The sequence below is a fragment of the Nyctibius grandis genome, chromosome Z (assembly GCF_013368605.1).
Source record: "Nyctibius grandis isolate bNycGra1 chromosome Z, bNycGra1.pri, whole genome shotgun sequence".
NCBI lineage: Eukaryota > Metazoa > Chordata > Aves > Nyctibiiformes > Nyctibiidae > Nyctibius > Nyctibius grandis.
In genome coordinates, this window is record NC_090695.1 from 29,498,551 (window position 1) to 29,515,970 (window position 17,420).

The following is a 17,420-nucleotide window of genomic DNA, read 5'->3' on the forward strand; positions in this document are numbered from 1 at the left end:
TGGAGCACCTCTCCTATGAAAGCAGGCTGAGTTGGGGTTGTTCAGCCTGAAGAAGAGAAGGCTCCGTGGAGACCTTCTAGCAGCCTTCCAGTACCTGAAGGGGGCCTACAGGAAAGATGGAGAGGGACTTTTCACAAGGGCAGGTAGTGATAGAACGAGGCATAATGGTTTTAAACTGAAAGAAGGTAGATTTAGATTAGATATTAGGAATAAATTCTATACTGTGAGGGTCGTGAGACACTGGAACAGGTTGCCCAGAGATATTGTGGATGCCCCCTCCCTGGAACTGTTCAAGGCCAGGTTGGATGGGGCTTTGAGCAACGTGGTCTAGTGGAAGGTGTCCCTGCCTGTGGCAGGGGGTTTGGAGCTAGATGATCTTTAAGGTCCCTTCCAACCCAAACCATTCTACAATTCTATGATTCTATGAATATGCAAGCCAGGACCTTAGTTTCTGCTTTTGGTAGATATGGCATACTTACTTTTGCAACAGTTATGTTCCTGCATGGATCTAACTGAAAATGTCTTTCCTTCCACCATGACTCCCTTTCCATTGCCTGGACAAGAGCTACCCGCAATTTCAGCCAAATTCCTTCCCTTCTGTCCACAGTGAGACTATGAATGTATACACTTATAAAAGCTGAGGGCTTTTGGACTGCATGCCAAAATTGCTTCTTGTCTCTCTGCAGCCACTGAACACAACTTCCAGGTTGTACTCTGTGAATAGGCATAGAGATAATAACAGTGCCTGATCATTGATGTCATGAAGCTCAGAGAGTAACTTTGCCATGAAATTTCTGCTTTTAAGTAGTGTCTTATAAACTTGTCTAATAATTATCCAGTTACAGGTGAAGTTGAACATTCTTACCAAGGTGCAGAATATGAGGATCCAAATTTCTTGATCTTCTGTTGGCTCAGTGTGTGATCCTGGAAAAATCTTTGCACGTCCTCATGCTTCTGTTCTTCTGTCTTCAACAACTGTGTTTGTTCTCCTCTGGATGATAACATTGTATTTGAGTAGACACTGAAGTTGGCAGTGAGCAACTTGCACTATCTACATCTTACTGTTCCCCCTACATCTTGCCAAAAATAAAAGATAAAACATGCTACAGTTACTTGAAATAACTTCTAATTTGTGAGACATCCACTTAATCACGGTCATTTTAAAATGCGTTCATCTAAAACCTTACATGAAATTCTGTAGAAGGGATGTCTAAATTCAGAAATTTTTTCTTAAAAGTGATGGAAAGTAAGACTGCATTCTTATCTCATATATTCCATTTAATAACTTGTGAAATATAGTCCAAGTACTGAAGTGCAACAGGATTTCTGTGATTCACAAAGATTAAGAAAATACCTCAGCCAGCATGAGAGTGCCAGTTACTTAATGCTCAAAAGCACCAATATGCAATAAATATAAGGCCTGAAGCAAGAACTGGTGATGAGAGAGAATGTTGGGATAGCTCACACAACTGGAGTGCTGCAATGGGCAGATGCAGGGTCTGTTGGAAGGACAGGCTGGGAAGGTGAGGAGGGGACATCATCTTTCATGTGAGAGAGCAGTGGGGATGCATGGATCTCTGCCTTGGGATGGATGATGAGGTGGCTGGGAGCTGATGGGTAAGGATTAGTGGGCAGATCCTAGTGTTAGGAAAAGTGTTTATAAAGGGTTAGGAAAGCCGATTCTGATGAGGGATGTGGGGAGAAAAAGATCTTTCTACAGGTACATCAACAGGAAAAGGAAGACTAGGAAAAATGTGGGTCCATTGCTGAATGGGTCAGGGATCTAGAAGTAAGGGTCATGGGAAAGGCCAAGGTTCTTCATGCCTTCTTCACCTCAGATGAAGGTACCTTAGAGGTAAAGCAATCACAGGTCACTAAGACCAGTGGGAAAGACCAGGGCAAGGAATAATTATCCTTACTGAAGGAGGATCAGGTTTGAGAACATTTAAACAGACTGGATATTCATACATCCACAGGACCTGACAGGTTGCACCCACAAATGCTGAAGGAGCTGGCCCATGTCATTGTGAGGCTACTCTCAAGTATCTTTGAAAGGTCACTGCAACTGGGAGAGGTTCCTGAAGACTGGGAAAAATCGAATGCCAACCCTGTCTTCAGGAAGGGACCAAAGGAGGATCCAGAAAACTACAGACTGATCATCCTCACCCCAATCCCAGCAAAGCTGACTGGGAGCAAATAATCCAGGACACCATTTCCAGATATTTTGAGGAAAAGAAGGTGACTGGGAGTAGTCAGCATGGATTTATGAAGGGTAAATCATGTGTGACCAACCTGATAAGCTTCTACTGGCTTGGTGGATGAGTGGAAAGTAGTGGTGTGGTTGTTTCTCTCAACTTCAACAACGGTTTTGACAGTCATCTGTAACATCCTCAGACAAACTGATGAAGCATGGAATACAAAAATGGAGGTGGATTGAAAACTGGCTGAACTGCCAGGCCCAAAGGGTTGTGGTCACTGGCACAAAGTCCAGCTGGTGTGCAGCAGTCATTACTGGTATGCTCCAGGGACTGATTCTGACTCCAGTACTGTTTAACAATTTCAGTAATGGACTAGAGGTGGCAGGACAAGAGTGCAAGCTTAGCAAATCTGCAGATGATACAAAACTGAGATGAATGCTGCTATTCAGAGGGACCTGGACAGACTGGAGAAATGGGCCAACACGAACATCATGACATTCAAGAAAAGAAAAAAAGAAAATGCCCAGTCCTGCACTTGGGGAGCAATAACGTCCCACACCAGCACAGGCTAAGGTCCGACCAGCTGGAAAGCAGCTTTGACAAAAAATGCCTGGAGGTCCTGGAGGATGAGCAGACCATAAGGCATGAACCTGCCCTTGTAGCAAAGGCCAATAGCCTCCTGGGCTGCATTAGGAAGAGTTGCCAGTGACTTGGGGGATGTCATCCTTCCTCTCTGCTCAGCCCTGGTGAGAGACATCTGGAGTACTGTGTGCAGTCCTGGGCTCTCCAGTGCAAGAGAGACATGGACATACTGGAGTGAGTCCAGCAAAGGGCTACAAAGATGACTAAGAGACTGATGCATCTCTCATACAAGGAAAGTCTGAGAGAGCTGGGAGTCTTTAGCCTGGAGAAGAGAAGGCTCAGGGAGATCTTATCACCATATGTATCTTATCACCTGAAGGGCAGAGAAAAGAAGACGGACAGAGACTCCTCTCAGTGGTCCCCAGTGACAGGAGAAGCAGCAATGGGCACAAATCAAAATACTCAAAATTCCATTTAAACATAAGAAGAAACTTTTTTTTTTTTTTACCGTGAGGGTGGTTGAACACTGGAACAGGCTGCTCAGAGAAGCTGTGAAGTCTCCATCCCTGGAAATACTCAAACTTGACTGGACATGGCCCTGAGCAACCTGCTGTGGCTGACCTGTTCTGGGCAGGGGTGGGACTGGGCGCTCTCCAGAGGTGGCAGCCAGCCATGATGTTTCTGCAGTAGTGAGACCCGATGGTAGCACAGCACAGTCACAGGAACAAGAATTAGCCATGCTGTGCTGCTGCCAGTATGGTCTCAGCAAGGAGGAACAGGATCTGAAATTTGTACTTAGAAAATATCAGGATCATGTGGAATAGAGATCTGTAGTCTTTCATTTTATACATCATGCTCTTTGAGTAAACTCAGATAGCACCTGGGGAAAAAAAAGTGTTTAGCCTGAAGAGGGATGAGACCAAAATTTCTTTCTGCTTCTCTCTTTTAATAGCAGCCTGAGCCACTTTTCTTGACCATTCACTTTTAGCCTGGACTTTTCGCCTTTCGCTTTTGCCTTTCCTAGTTGCCATGGCAGGGGACATGGTGCCTAGGCCTCCCCTGTGCTGGCTTGCCTGCTGCTTTGCCACCCCATGCTCCTGCCCAGCATTCCCATGGCCAGCAGCCTGGTGAGGAGGCTCTGCACACCCAGGATGCCACTGCTTGCCCTGGCCCACAGGTACCCACATGCCTGGTCCTGTACTGGCAGGGTCCCTTGCTGAGGAAGCTCCTGCAATGCTCTCAGCATGGAAGGAACTCACGCCCACATTTGTCAAAGCACTAGAGCCTGCTTCACCCCTAGGGTGATGAGCCAAGGTTATGGAGCAGGCTGCTGGCAGCACCCGCACTTGCCCTTATTATCAAGCTCTTGGAAACACTACTTCTGCTCTTCTTGCCTCCTCCTGCTTTAAACCATCACCAGGTTTGTCGCAGTCCAGCAGCCCAAGTCCCTCAATCAGCCTCCTGGGACAGCCCTTTTGGGCAGTCACAACCCACCTTGCTTGACCACTGTTGCCGGGACAGACGTGTCTGCCTCCCTTTCACAGCTCTGCAGCCACCACCAATGGGCACAGCCAGCATCTTCACCTGCTCCCCACCTTCACAAACAAACTCAGGCCTGGCTTGCTGGGGTGCAGCTCAGAGCCAGCAAGGAAAAGCCAGTGCTCCCTGGCTACTGTGCCTAAACCCGCCCCCATGTCAGGCAGGGTGTTGTAACCCAAGTATTTGCAAGGCAGCCTACAAACCTGTGGTTTGGACACAAAGCAGTTGTGCTAGCTCTGAGCACCAAGTAGGATCAGCCCTCAGGAGAGGTATCACAGGACAGTGAAAATGAGCTGAGGAATGCCGCAGAGCCTCAGTCAAGTAAATGGGACTCTGCCTGAGCAGAAGGGGCCATGCACTTTTGAGTCTTTTTACATGCTTGAAATTTTGTATGCTACCAAAAAGAAAAAATAAATCCCAAAATTGCAACAGATTTTAAGCTTTAGTATGTAACAGGTTTTGAGTTTGACAGATTTGATTGTACAAATCAGGAAAGAAATGAAAATACACATAAGAGGCTTGAATAATTGTTTTCTCTAGGCTCACTGCAATGGGAGGAAAAAGTGTCATGCAAAACTGTACATATTTATACCAAAAGCAGGGCGCAATGCCCTTGATTGTATACTGCAACTCTCACTGCAAATTTGTTTTTTCATAACATTGTATGTGTTTGGCTAACTGACTCAATATACAAAGCGTTATATCACAAAAAAAGGCTGTGGTTTACAAATGTCAAGCCTACCAAAAGACCCTAGACTGGTCTAGTCTAGCCCAGCCTCCTGACGAAGTATCCCCATTTGACTTTAACAAAGAAACCAAATCTATGTAAACAAGTGAATGATTTTGTTTATAATTTTATGCTGAATTTAAATTAAGGTCTACTAGGCATATGTTCTTGAGGGTGGATGTTTGTATTAGAGAAGCCCTTTATTAGATTTTCAAAATTCCTCTGCAAAATTACCCACACATGGAGTAGGCAGTACAGTTCTCACAGAGTACAGTCTGTTGCATTCTCAAAAAACATTAATTTACTACTTCAGCTGAACTGAAGTTACTGAACTTTTTTTTCTAGTAAGGGCAATTGTCAAGAACCGTTATGGTTCCCCCAAGCAGGCTTTGAGACAATCACTTTACATTTCAGTCTCTCACAGCAATGCTCACTTGGTCTTCACAGCAGTTACGAAGTCCAGCCACACTCTGGTGAAGGCAGGGATTTGCACTAACTCTGCAGGACACCAGAGTGCAGAAAGTGACAATTAATTACTTTATCCTTTGTCACTGTCTGGAGTGGATTGATTTAATCAGAACTGATCAAGGGGATAATTCCATCCAACCCACAGACTTTTCTGCCATGGTCTTTGAGTGTAATGGAGCAATTTTAAAGCGTCATGGGTGGCCAGACAGCTGAACACTTTCTCTGGTGTCTGTACAAAAGCCAGTGACAGATTCAGGAACCTCTGGCACTGCCACACCTACAAAGGTCACCAGTTTGGCACTGTTCCCCTGACATTAGAAAGTTGGAGCAAAATGATTGTTGTAGAAATTGTTTAAATGACTATCCTAACTCTGGTTAAAGAACTACAAACCCTGAATTCAGTAATCAAAAAGGAATTTCTTCCAGGATTAAGGCTGGAGATTTTAGTCATTGTCCTAAAGAAAAGTGGATTCTCAGTGGCTGGTATAATCTCACATGGCAACCAAACAAATCTGTATTTATTTATTTAAGATGCAATGTGGCTTAGTATATGCCTACTCAGTGTTTTTTACATTTGTTACTTCAGAAACTGAAGAAAGATTAATTTCTTTTATGTTGGATTATTTTTACTCATTGTACAGGTAAAGATGCTCTAGGAATATATCTTAATATAATTTTAAAAATCATTATTGATACTTCTGTGTATGATACCAGTTTATTACAAACGCAGTGTAACCAAACTGTAACAGACTTTGAACACTGATTAACATGTCAAGCTTCTAAATTAACTACAGATATGCCTACTACAGCATTTTAGTTCATATCAACAATGCACTGTCAAGGAAAATCTCTTATTATCTCCACTTACCGTGCTTTGATTCTCTTCATGATGCAATCTTGGTGCATGCAAACTTCACGTGCCTTTTCAAGGCACCTTTCCAATGTAACTCAACTGGAAGATGCATCCCATGAGTGCACATAATATATTTCAGTTGCTAATGTGGATGCAAGAGCCTCAACTCAGTGAGTGGGCTGCACCCCCTTAAGTCCTCCAGTGTATAGCAAGCACAGAGGCAGCAGCAGAAAGCTCCCAGTATGTACAGCTTATGCCACATCCTGGAGTGCTTTTCATGCACATAAAAGCCCAGGTGTCATTAGTTTTACATTTGCTCTTTACCGTCAGCCTTTATGGTCAGTTCTTGCCATCTTTCTTCATCCCTGCAAATGATGGTACTGTCCATGCCTTTTATGTCTCAGAACTGTCAACAGGGTGCCACATGGCAAATTACAGGGAATCCAGGAAAGTGCATTTCTTGTAAAACTCTGTGGACAGGGACCTCACAGTACGAGGAGGATACCAAACTCGTGGTCTGCCAGTGATTGTCTCATTAACCACTGTTCTGGTTTGACCTAAAACAGAACCAATTTTCCTTTCAGTGATTTTTACTTTCAGCTAAGTCTCTTCTAAGTAACTGCACTTTCTGAAACTAACTGCATGTTTTGCAGACAGTGTCTGCTTCTAGGACTGATAACACTCAAAGTTTATAATTATCACTGAGGTACCGGTAGGAATGTTATGCAGAAAGGCTGTTGCTGTACTTATTCTTAGAGAAACCAAGGTTATTGCTAAATTCCTTACTCATTACAGAGACAATCACTGGCAGACCACCAGTTTGGTATCGTCCTGGTACTGTGAGGTCCACATAGAAATGCGGACATAAGAGGACCAGCAACTAGGGTAAAATATAATTTAAGAAGATGAAGTAATTTCTATGTGGAAAAGGTATAAACTTATCTTAATCAGAACCCAGGACTGCCAGAGCAGCATGGCAGTACTGTCCACATAATAGAGGGCCTAGGCAACCACAAGGTGGGCACACTACTGATCCTCCTGCCCAGCAAAGCAGTATGGCCATCTATTCCCACCTCCAAGGTCAAACATGCAGGCTGCACTGGTGGCTGAGTCAGAAGAGAAAAAGGAGTCTCAGTTCCTCAGCTATCTGGTACAGATTGGTAGAGGAATCCTGGTGTTCATTCAGGAACGGCAAGGACACATGGCCAGCAGGTTGAGGGAAGTGATTCTGTCCCTCTGCTCTGGCGAGACCCTACCTGAAGTACTGCGTCCAGCTCTGGAGTCCTCAGTAGAGGAAAGACATGGACCTGTTGGAGCAGGTACAGAGGAGGGCCACAAAAATGGTCAGAGGGATGGAGCACGTCTCCTATGAAGAAAGACTGAGAGACTTGGGGTGGTTCAGCCTGGAGAAGAGAAGGCTCCAGGGAGACCTTATTGTGGCCTTTCAGTACTTAAAGGGGCTTATAAGAAAGATGAAGGCAGACTTTTTAGTAGGGCCTGTTGCGATGGGACAGGGGTAATGGTTTTAAATTAAAGGAGGGTAGATTCAGACTAGATATAAGGAAGATCTTTTTTACAATGAGGGTGGTGAAACACTGGAATAGGTTGCCCAGAGAGGTGGTAGATGGCCCATCCCTGGAAACATTCAAGGTCAGGCTGCCAGGGCTCTGAGCAACCTGATCTAGTTGAAGATGTCCCTGCTCATTGCAGGGGGGTTGGACTAGATCACCTTTAAAGGTCCCTTCCAACCCAAACTATTCTGTGATTCTGTCATTCTATGACACTCCAGGATGCTAACTGAAGAAGAAGAGCCAACATTAAAAAGCACATACTGTTCATGCAAACAGCAAGAGACCAACCCTATGGTCCAAGCCAACCTCACCCAATCTTGTAAGAAACCAACATATTAGTAGGCATTCAGAGAACATGTATCATACACAACTGGACTACAGGCACTCAGATCACCAAGCAAGAGGAGACACCCACATGATGAGGGACACAGGTAGAAAACACTCAAGAGACCAGTGAATGACTTGCTATGGCTGTAAGATAGCATAAGATAAATGTAAGATTTTCATGTGTACTAGTATTTACCAATCAGGTAAGTAATAAATTACTAATTTACTTAAGCAGAGTTGTGTGGTGGTCTGTGTATTTACTACAGTATCCAAAAGAACCATGACAAGCAAGCGAGACAGTGTAGCCTCTAGATCTGCACTAAGTTGCCTGTCCCTTACCATCAACATCTGTACATTATCTCCTTTGCTTTTTCCCCCTCTTCATGAGCACTCCCACAAACAGAAAAGACAGAAGCCAATGGGACTAACTTCAGAGAAAGCAAAAGTGCTTGTTTCTTCATATAATAGTTGCCAGACAGTTGGCTCTTCTTGACAAAAGATGTTGTGAATGCAAAGATTATACACGAGTTTAAAGGGAGACTGGACAAATTATTGGGAAAGATTCTCTGAAGGTTATAGAAAAGACAAATCATGCAGGGTTCAGAAAATCTCTAGGCTGAAAATGGTCATAGGGTGGCAAAGTTAACAAGTGAAATGCATGTATATCCTTGTTATTGCAGATCTATAGGCATTAACTTATACTAACTGCGCCAATAATAATACTGGATCAGACGTACACATGGTCTGAATCAGTTTGATTGCTCTTACTCACTTTACTTTAGTGTTTTGTCCTGTCTTTATACTGTTTCACAAGATACATAGATATTGTGTTCTGTACAACATGGCTGATAGGAATGCCTTATGGTATGTTTCAGATATGCTACAAAAGACAGACTGTATCTGAAAAACACTTGGAAATGCAAACAACCTATGAAGTGGACTTAACAAAAAATGGGCTATGTTGTATGGGATTACTAAACAGGCTAATTATGACCTTATAAGAAATATCCAAACTCTATATGATTCTGTATTATGGAAAAGTCCTGTGGGATAGCAATGTAAATTTTGTTGAAGATCAAAAACTGAAAGCATTACAAATCTATTAGCAGAAAAAAGTAGTCCATAGGAATAGCCCTTCCTCCATTATAATTTTCAACACAGGAAATTGCAGTATATATTCCTGTGTATGAAACCAGTTCCTTTTCAGAGGTGTTGAAGTTTTGATTCCGACAACAAAAAGCAATACTTTGAAAAGTACATAAGCAACTTCTGTCCAACGTTGTTTTAGTTCACTGGTGAAGAACTTTAATTATATTCTGATTATTCCTTATCCACATAAGACGGCATAAAATTGTTTTGAGATCTAGAGTATATTCTGCAACCAAATATAAAATACAAGGCTTTTAACAATACAACGAATATCACTTTCATATTCTAATTTGGCAGGTTGTTTAATACTGTCATTAGCTACAGAAGTTCTATGAAGTGATTGAATGTTTTTATTTATTATCTTCCAATGAGTAACTGTTGACAAGTTCAAAAAAAGAGATAATATCTTCGAAAATGATGTGTTCTTTGATAAAGAGAAAATTGGTAAGATTTTGAGATAAATATTTGTAGAAATGTATTTTAAATTATTTGAAACAGAACTTCAGTTTCCATCAGGCCCTGACTGATCTAAGTGGGCTCCTCTGCAAATTAATTTCATTGATGGAAGCATCAAAACATTGAAGTGATTAAATAATTTCTCTGTAACAAAAGTAGCTACTACCCTTTTTCTGACACAGTAAGTGATCATGTATTTACAGACTGAAATGCTGGTATAGACTAAAATATAGTGCAAATATAGTGGCTCAAGGAAAGAAGGATAGTGATATTTATACGTGTGTATTTTAAATTTTCACCGAGGCCTGAATTAGGTTTGGTTTGTTCTTTCCACACAGACAGACACACAAAGTTCCATGATTTGAGAATGCAAATCAACAGCGCAGTGCTTTTATCCTTCAACTTCACAACATTTACCACAGGTCACCCTGTTCATCTTGCCAAGCAAATAAGTATGCAAGTGACAATTAACACAACGGAAAAGATGGTACTGTATCAAGAGGTAAAAAAATTAAGATCAATGCTTTCTTTGGCAACATGGATGAGATGAACATTGCTAAAGCTTTAACATGGAATTGAGTCACATCGCTGTGGCCACAGTTTTCCGGTAAAACTACTCAGTGTCCAACACCCCTTTTTGTCCTTTACATTGTTCACACGGAATTTAAAATTCAATGAAAACACAAATCCTCAAACCTTTTAATGTACTACCAGCTAAATAAAACTACCTGCATTTGCTGGATAGATAGAATGAAATATGCTTATCTAAGTATCTTTTACCTTCAAATGAATTGACTGCTTAAATGCATTGTTATGTATCGTTATTAAACTAGATTGCTTACGGTTGTGTCTCGTCTTAGCGCTTGATTGACAAGGCTACCGTTGCACGTGTGTGTGAGCTCTTAAAATACCCAGACATCCACTGCGGTTGAAGATCCCAGCAAAGCAGTAACTAGTTTAGCATCTCAGGAAGATTAGGTTCCAGTGTACAGTTTTATCAATTTAAGATTGTTCTGTTATAGATTTAAAGCTCTGTCAGCTAAGGTTTTACTTTTATATACTTACAGATTTTTCAGTATTTTTTTTGTAAATAGTTGTTATGGTTATGACGGTTACATGGGGCCCTGAAAATCACAGTGAATCTAGTAGTGTTTTGAAAATGCTTCTGTGGTATCCAAGAGCAATTTCAATCTGTCCCTATAGGGACAGGTGTAGTGAAGTGGTTGTAGGGCATGTCAGGCAAATGTGAGGTGCTTAGTGACAGGTGTGAGAAAGAGGTCCAGATTGTTAAACTATGATGGTAACAGAACATGTGAGGATGCAGACCAGCACATAGTAAACAGTCATGAGCGAATTACATGGTTTACATAGATTACAGGCAACCATTACTGCCTACATAGACAGCAGCAGCTGTGTATACAGCTGCAGGTTAGTTGAACTGCAGATGGGGATGCACTGGGCCTAGAGAAGATACCCTGTAGTGGCCATTAGATGTGTGGGCATTGCACACAGCCCGAAAACCACCAACACCTCCACATCACCTGTCCCCCAAGTACAGACCTAAAACAGCAACACAACTATCAGAAGAGCAGTCGGTTCTCACAGCCGTGTGTTAGCACCGCACCCACGGCCTCCACGGCCCCACCGCCTGCACAGGGATCAAGGCCCGTCGGCGCGGCAAGTCCAAGTAGACCCGGGGCGGCCACTGGGCGCCCCACGGCCTTGGCTCGGCCACAGCGTGGCCTTGCGCCTCCCCACCGGAAGAGCCCAGGGCAGGCTGGGCCACCGCGGAGCCAGAGGACTGCGGGCCGCCTTAAAATGGCGGCAGGCGGGCAGCTCCCCCACTTTCAGCGGCTCCTCGCTGCCATTTTCCGAGGGAAAGAGGCGTGGGGCGCCTGTGACGGGCGGCGGTGGGAGGGGGAGGGCAGCAGCCACCGGGCCTAACTTCCTGCTCGTCCCGTCCCGCCTGGCAGCACCTCCTTCGTCCCTCGGCGGAAGCAGCGCGACCCCCGCAGGGGCTGCGCGCCGCGACCCGGACCCTCCTCCCTGCCCGCCGGAAGTGGCGTCAGGCGGCCGCGGGCCCGGCCCAGGCGGCAGTTGCGCGGCCACGCCCCTTGCTGCGGGCCCCGCGCCGCTCCGCCGGCAGCTCCGCCGGCACTCCGCTGACCCGCTGCCCCGCCCTGCGCCCGCCTGCGCCGGCAGCCCCGGTGCGGCACGAGAGCCGAGGCAGTGCCCGGTGTGGCTGAAGTAGCCGTCCCCGCCGTCCCCGGCGCCGTCCGTTAGGGCAGGCCCCGCCTCTTCCGGGCCGCTCCGTCTGGGCCGCCGCCTCCGCCTCCCTCGCTCGCTCTCCCTTTTGTGAGTTATAGCAACCGTTGCCTTGTGAATCAAGCGCCATAGTCACCGTAGTCCTGGCGACTGTTACCCATCAACAACAACCGCTCCTCGCCTGCTCCTCCTCCTGCCGCTGCTCCTCACCCCCTTCCTCATCGTCACCCACAACAACAACAACAACAACAACAACAGCCACCTCCAGCACTAACGACAGCGGGAACACCACCACAGCCCGCCTCAGCCCAGGTGAATATGCTTGTCGGGCGCACGACGGCCCTCCCTCCGCTCTCCCTCCCTCAGCCGCTGCCTCCCCCCTCCTCGCAGCATCCGGGCTGTGGCTGCTCTCTTGGGCTGCGCGGTTGGTTGCGATGCAGCGAGGGGGACCTGGGTCGCCCTCCCGGCTACCCCGCTTTCCCCCGCCGCCTCCCCCTCCCTGTCCCTCTTCTCCGTCCTTCTCCCCCCTCGCTCCCACGCCTTCCCGTCCCCGCTGCCCCTGGGTATACTTTGCGGTTGGGTGGGGAACGGGTTCTTGAGAGGGGCGGTCGGGATGGGGGTGACTGTTGGGCGGGGAGGGGAGCTGGCCGCGGTGCGAAGTGAGGAGGAAGAGAGACTTGGCGATGGTGGGGACGGAGGCACGCTTCTGGGACCTCCAGGACAATCGCTTGGATGCGGTGGGTATGCATCTTTCTTGGTCTCTCGTTTGCACGGATGAGGGACTGTAGAAATGGGGGAACAAGGCTCCGGCCACAGTCTAAGGTTACTTTAAATCCAAAAAAAACGTGGGGCTGAGAGGAACGATGCAGCCAGGGACGGATTCTGTAGCACATCAAGAGCAGAGGTTCTTTTTCCCCTTTCACTTATAAAGGCCTTGTTCTGATTTTCTGTGACTGCTAAATGTTGCAGATTTTTGTGAACTTGCTCTTTTAATGATATACCATGGTATCGATCATATAAATAACTTTTCTGTGCTTTATGTGGCTTTGTAATTTTTTATTTTATTCATAATTAATGTGGCTGCTTATTTTAGAGCAAGCTGTATTTTCTTTGCATTGTGAAGTGGTTTTTTTGTTTAGTCAGTACCCCCACCCATACACACACAAAGTAGCGGGTTCTTTTTTCTTTTTGCACTCCTTCTGCAGAGGATTATTTTTTAAATGATGCTTTCATACTGCCAGTGTAGTATGGAACAGTGCATGTGTAGATCTAGTTTATGCACGGTGAATTATGTTCATGTGGAGAGAATCCATTTCGGTTTCCTTGAACTCTCCACAATGAAAAAAATTCAAGATACTGACTGCGAGTTTGTGTGCTGAGCAGCAAAGAAAGGAGAAAACAAGAAATAGTATTAAAAAGAAAAAAGTATTTATGATTTTGTAATTACTACTGCATTTCATGACTATGGGAAAGAGGGAAGAGGCAGCTTTTTACCTCTCAAGGAGCTGTAGTAGAAATTATGTCATTAGTGAGGATGTTCCGCTTTTTTTTCCCCAAATGCTAGTTTTCTTCATTCTTTTTGTGATCGCATGTTATGATCTAAAGCTTTGTGTTGTCGGTGGAGTCAAAACATACTTTCTATACTTTTTTAGTTCTTTTGGATAAAGTGAATTTTTGGCATCTATTATGGCAATGAAGTTCTCTTTTAACATCTCCATATCCAGTTGCACTCTCCCCTTTGACTTGTCGAATCAAATGTCGTTGTGGCAAGCTTTTTTTTTTTGAAGTGATGATTTATTTATTTCCTTATTGCTTTATTTAGTAAAATAGTTAGGAAAAAAGCTGTTCTTGTTTTCAATCTAAAACCTCCATTTTAATTGTATATACACTTCTTCTGGTTTTATATCTGTAGAACTCTGTGTAAAATGCAGGGTTTCTCATTACATTTTCAACAACAATATATTTGTTTGTCTCACATTGGAACTACCAACGAATGTGATGGGGCAATTTTTCCAAGTGGCTGTCAGCTACAAAATGTGCTAAGTAGTTGGTGCATTATTGGTATTAATATTTCTTGAGCTAAGGCATATTGGATCTGTCTTTTTTTTTTTAATGTTTATTTCATGGGCCAACAAGAACTTAGAAAATATATTATTTTGAGGAATGACCAAAGGTCTCTACCTTGCCATCTTTTTATGATTTTACTCAAGATGAAACCACTGAGTGCTAATTTTCTACGTCCTGCTGTCAAATAAGTTCTAAAGACATTAAGAGTTTTCAGTGTGAGTTGTAACACTGTATCAGTTATATGGCACATTTAAATCTTAATGTATTTGTTATTAGTTTTATTAGGTAGTTTATTTGCTTCATGGGTTATGAAATCATTCCTGACATCTGCTGTTGTTGAAAAGAAGATGTCAGTTCTGCACCACACCTTTCTGGAGTAGCCTTCTTACAGCAGGACAGAGGACTGCTTGGGATGGAGTCCTTCCTGGGTGTTGAAATCTGTCTTTGCAGAATGTGTATCCAGACCCGTGGTAGCAAAGTGCATGCATAGGCTATGAGACGAACTTTCTGTTTTAACTCTGTGAGGAGACGTACAGATGCTTCTTAAAAATCAGATTAAAAGTGCCTGATCTTGTCTAAAAACAAAGATTTTTAGTACTATTTAGCCACATTTTCTTTAGGCAGTGACTGCAATTTGGAAAATAATAATGCAGCTGTAATCAGCTCTCTTAATATTACGGGTTTTATTGAGGAAAGTATTGACTCTGTTCCCTCTGAAGTACTGTAATGATCACAGATGAGATCTGCATTATTCATTCTGATTCCTTAATGCCCGCAGCTATCAAACTAGTTGGCGTTTGTGATGCTAACCAGTGGCTGAAAATGCGGTGGCTTGTGATTTTTTTTTATTAACTGGTTTTCAGAAGTTAGACTGTGTAACTATCTAATTGTGTTTCAGCATATCCTAGTGAGCCTATCTGGATCATATGCTCTATTGTGTTGTTAGTGAACTAACCTACATTGTGCTACTGTGGAGAAGCCCTTTCAGCAATGTAGTGTAGGTAAATAAAATGGGAATCAAAGGTACAATGCTGTTAAAGAGTTTAAAGGCAGGGTGCTTTATTTGATGATTAGGTTCGACTTTGTTAGCACTATAGCATTTCTTGTTCCCACCTGATGCAGTAGTTCGTTAGTCACAAAACTGTCTACAGAAGTAAATGTTGCTGTTTCTTTTCTTTTACTAAACTTTACATTGAGAGGGAAGGCTGTTACTGTTTTTTTCTCTTTTTACTTGAAATGTAAGCAAGTATCTGAAATGCAATTATCTTTTGTCATTGCAGTTCCTTTTGGTGTTCTAGCTAGTTTTCTGGTTTTCGTGCTTTTACTTTGTCCTCTTATGAAAGGCTTCCTTCCTTCTTAAAATATTCCATAGTTGTATTTTTACCTGCAGTCTGCAAAAACTTTCCAACTGCAGGTGTTGTTGTGTGGAATACTTAAAAAATGAATGGGCTTTTAAAAATATAAGATATATGACTCTTAAAGTAATTTTAAAAAATTATTTTCAGTTGAAACAACATATTGTGAATGCATCACAAATACAGACAATAAAAAATAAGCTTTCAGTGGTACTGTGGTGTCGTTGTGGTTGGAGTTCCATTTCAGAATCAAACTCTTTGTCAAATGAATGTATTAGACTACCAAAACCAGTATGTTATTAAATTATAGGTGAAACTACTTATTTTTTTACTAAGAATGAGGGCCAAAAAATTAATGAGACGTCTAAAATGAATGGGCTAATGTTTAAGATGATACTTTCCTGTTAGCCACAAGTTTATTATTTACATATTTCTGGTAAAGTTGGTTGTCAATCATAACAATACTTCTCTTTTCCCACAGATGCTATGTATACCTGTGTTTTGGAAATTTAAGGAGCAGTACATATACTGTATTTGGCTAAATCTAGTTTGTTAGGGACAGATGGCTGATTTAAACAGGTGTCACTTTCGTTTCTTGTGCATTGTGTTGAGACTTCCAGAGGCTGACAAAAGAGCTGCCTGGAGCAGGTTGTGATCTCCACATTTGTGATGAGCAAAACGTACTTTTGTAGGAAATTATTTTCCCAGTGACTAGGTATGTTTTAATAGTTAACATGCCATATGAGAATTTGAACTGTTTCATATAGTACAGACATGTTATTCTTTAATTCTTTTCTCATTGGACTTTTAAAGTAAATGTGACTATTTGGGTGTGAAATTTAGTGGTTTATGACTGTGTGGATAGCTGTAGTCCTAATAATTTTAATTCTTGTAAGACCAAGAGCAGATATATTGCTTGATGTAATGTTTTGTTTCACTGAATTACTTACCTTTACTTTTTTTTTTCTTAAAGAATATATCACTTGAGTATTTTTTAATAAAAATGCCCTATTACTAAGAACACAGGATTAGTTTCAAAATTCTTTTTTTTTCCTAATATCCTTTTGTATTAACACACCTGCAGTTTTCTTTCTTTTATTTGATTTTATTTTTCAACAGTTATAATTTCCTCAGTCATAGAAGATTTTAATAGGAAAGAATGAAATTGAAATTTGATCCGTAACAATTCTAAGGCATTTTTTGTTTCTAAAGGTTCCTTTTTTTTCTTTTTTTAATGTCTGTTTTATAACAATGACTGGTGTTTATTCTTAGTTATTTTCTTTCTGGTAGATGCACCAGAGGGTGCTATGCTATTCGAAATACAAAAAGAAAAGAAAAGAAAATTCTAAAAATTCTTTCATTGAAATACACTGAAAATGTGTATGAGATTTTAATAAATCTTACTGAAATTTTTCTGCTTTCTTCTGTGCGTTGCAATATAGCAAACTGTTTTGGCAATATTATGATAAAAATCGTGGAAGAAATTGACTGTTCTATATCTGAGTATGTCTCTGTGTCTACATATCTATATATAAAAAAATACAATCTTTGTCCATTGAAAGATAACAAATATTTATATGTAAATTATGTCTGTATAGCGTATAGCTGAAACAGTTTATACTTATTGAAGCAAATTATTTCTCATCTGTGAAGCTAGATGAACTTACCTGAGAGACGCATGCATTTTGGAGTGACGTTTATTGTATATTTTTCATTTATAAGTCTATATTCACTTTTTATGTAACTTATTCATTTATAGCTGAATTATTTTTTAAAAATGCATTGCTGCATATAGATTTTTTTTTTCTTTCTCACTGAAACTCTTCCTGGATGAAACAGAGGTTGAAGCTTACCTGTTGACTT

General features: G+C 42.4%; 1 protein-coding gene across 1 annotated transcript in view; it reads left to right on the forward strand.

Moving 5' to 3' along the window:
• The first annotated feature begins 12,197 nt into the window (after positions 1–12,197).
• Positions 12,198–17,420, forward strand: part of RFX3 (regulatory factor X3) — a 134,282-nt gene continuing 129,059 nt past the window's right edge. The window contains exon 1 of the mRNA XM_068422365.1: positions 12,198–12,447. The gene's annotated coding sequence lies outside the window, so the exon portion shown is untranslated. The remainder of the gene's footprint in view (positions 12,448–17,420) is intronic.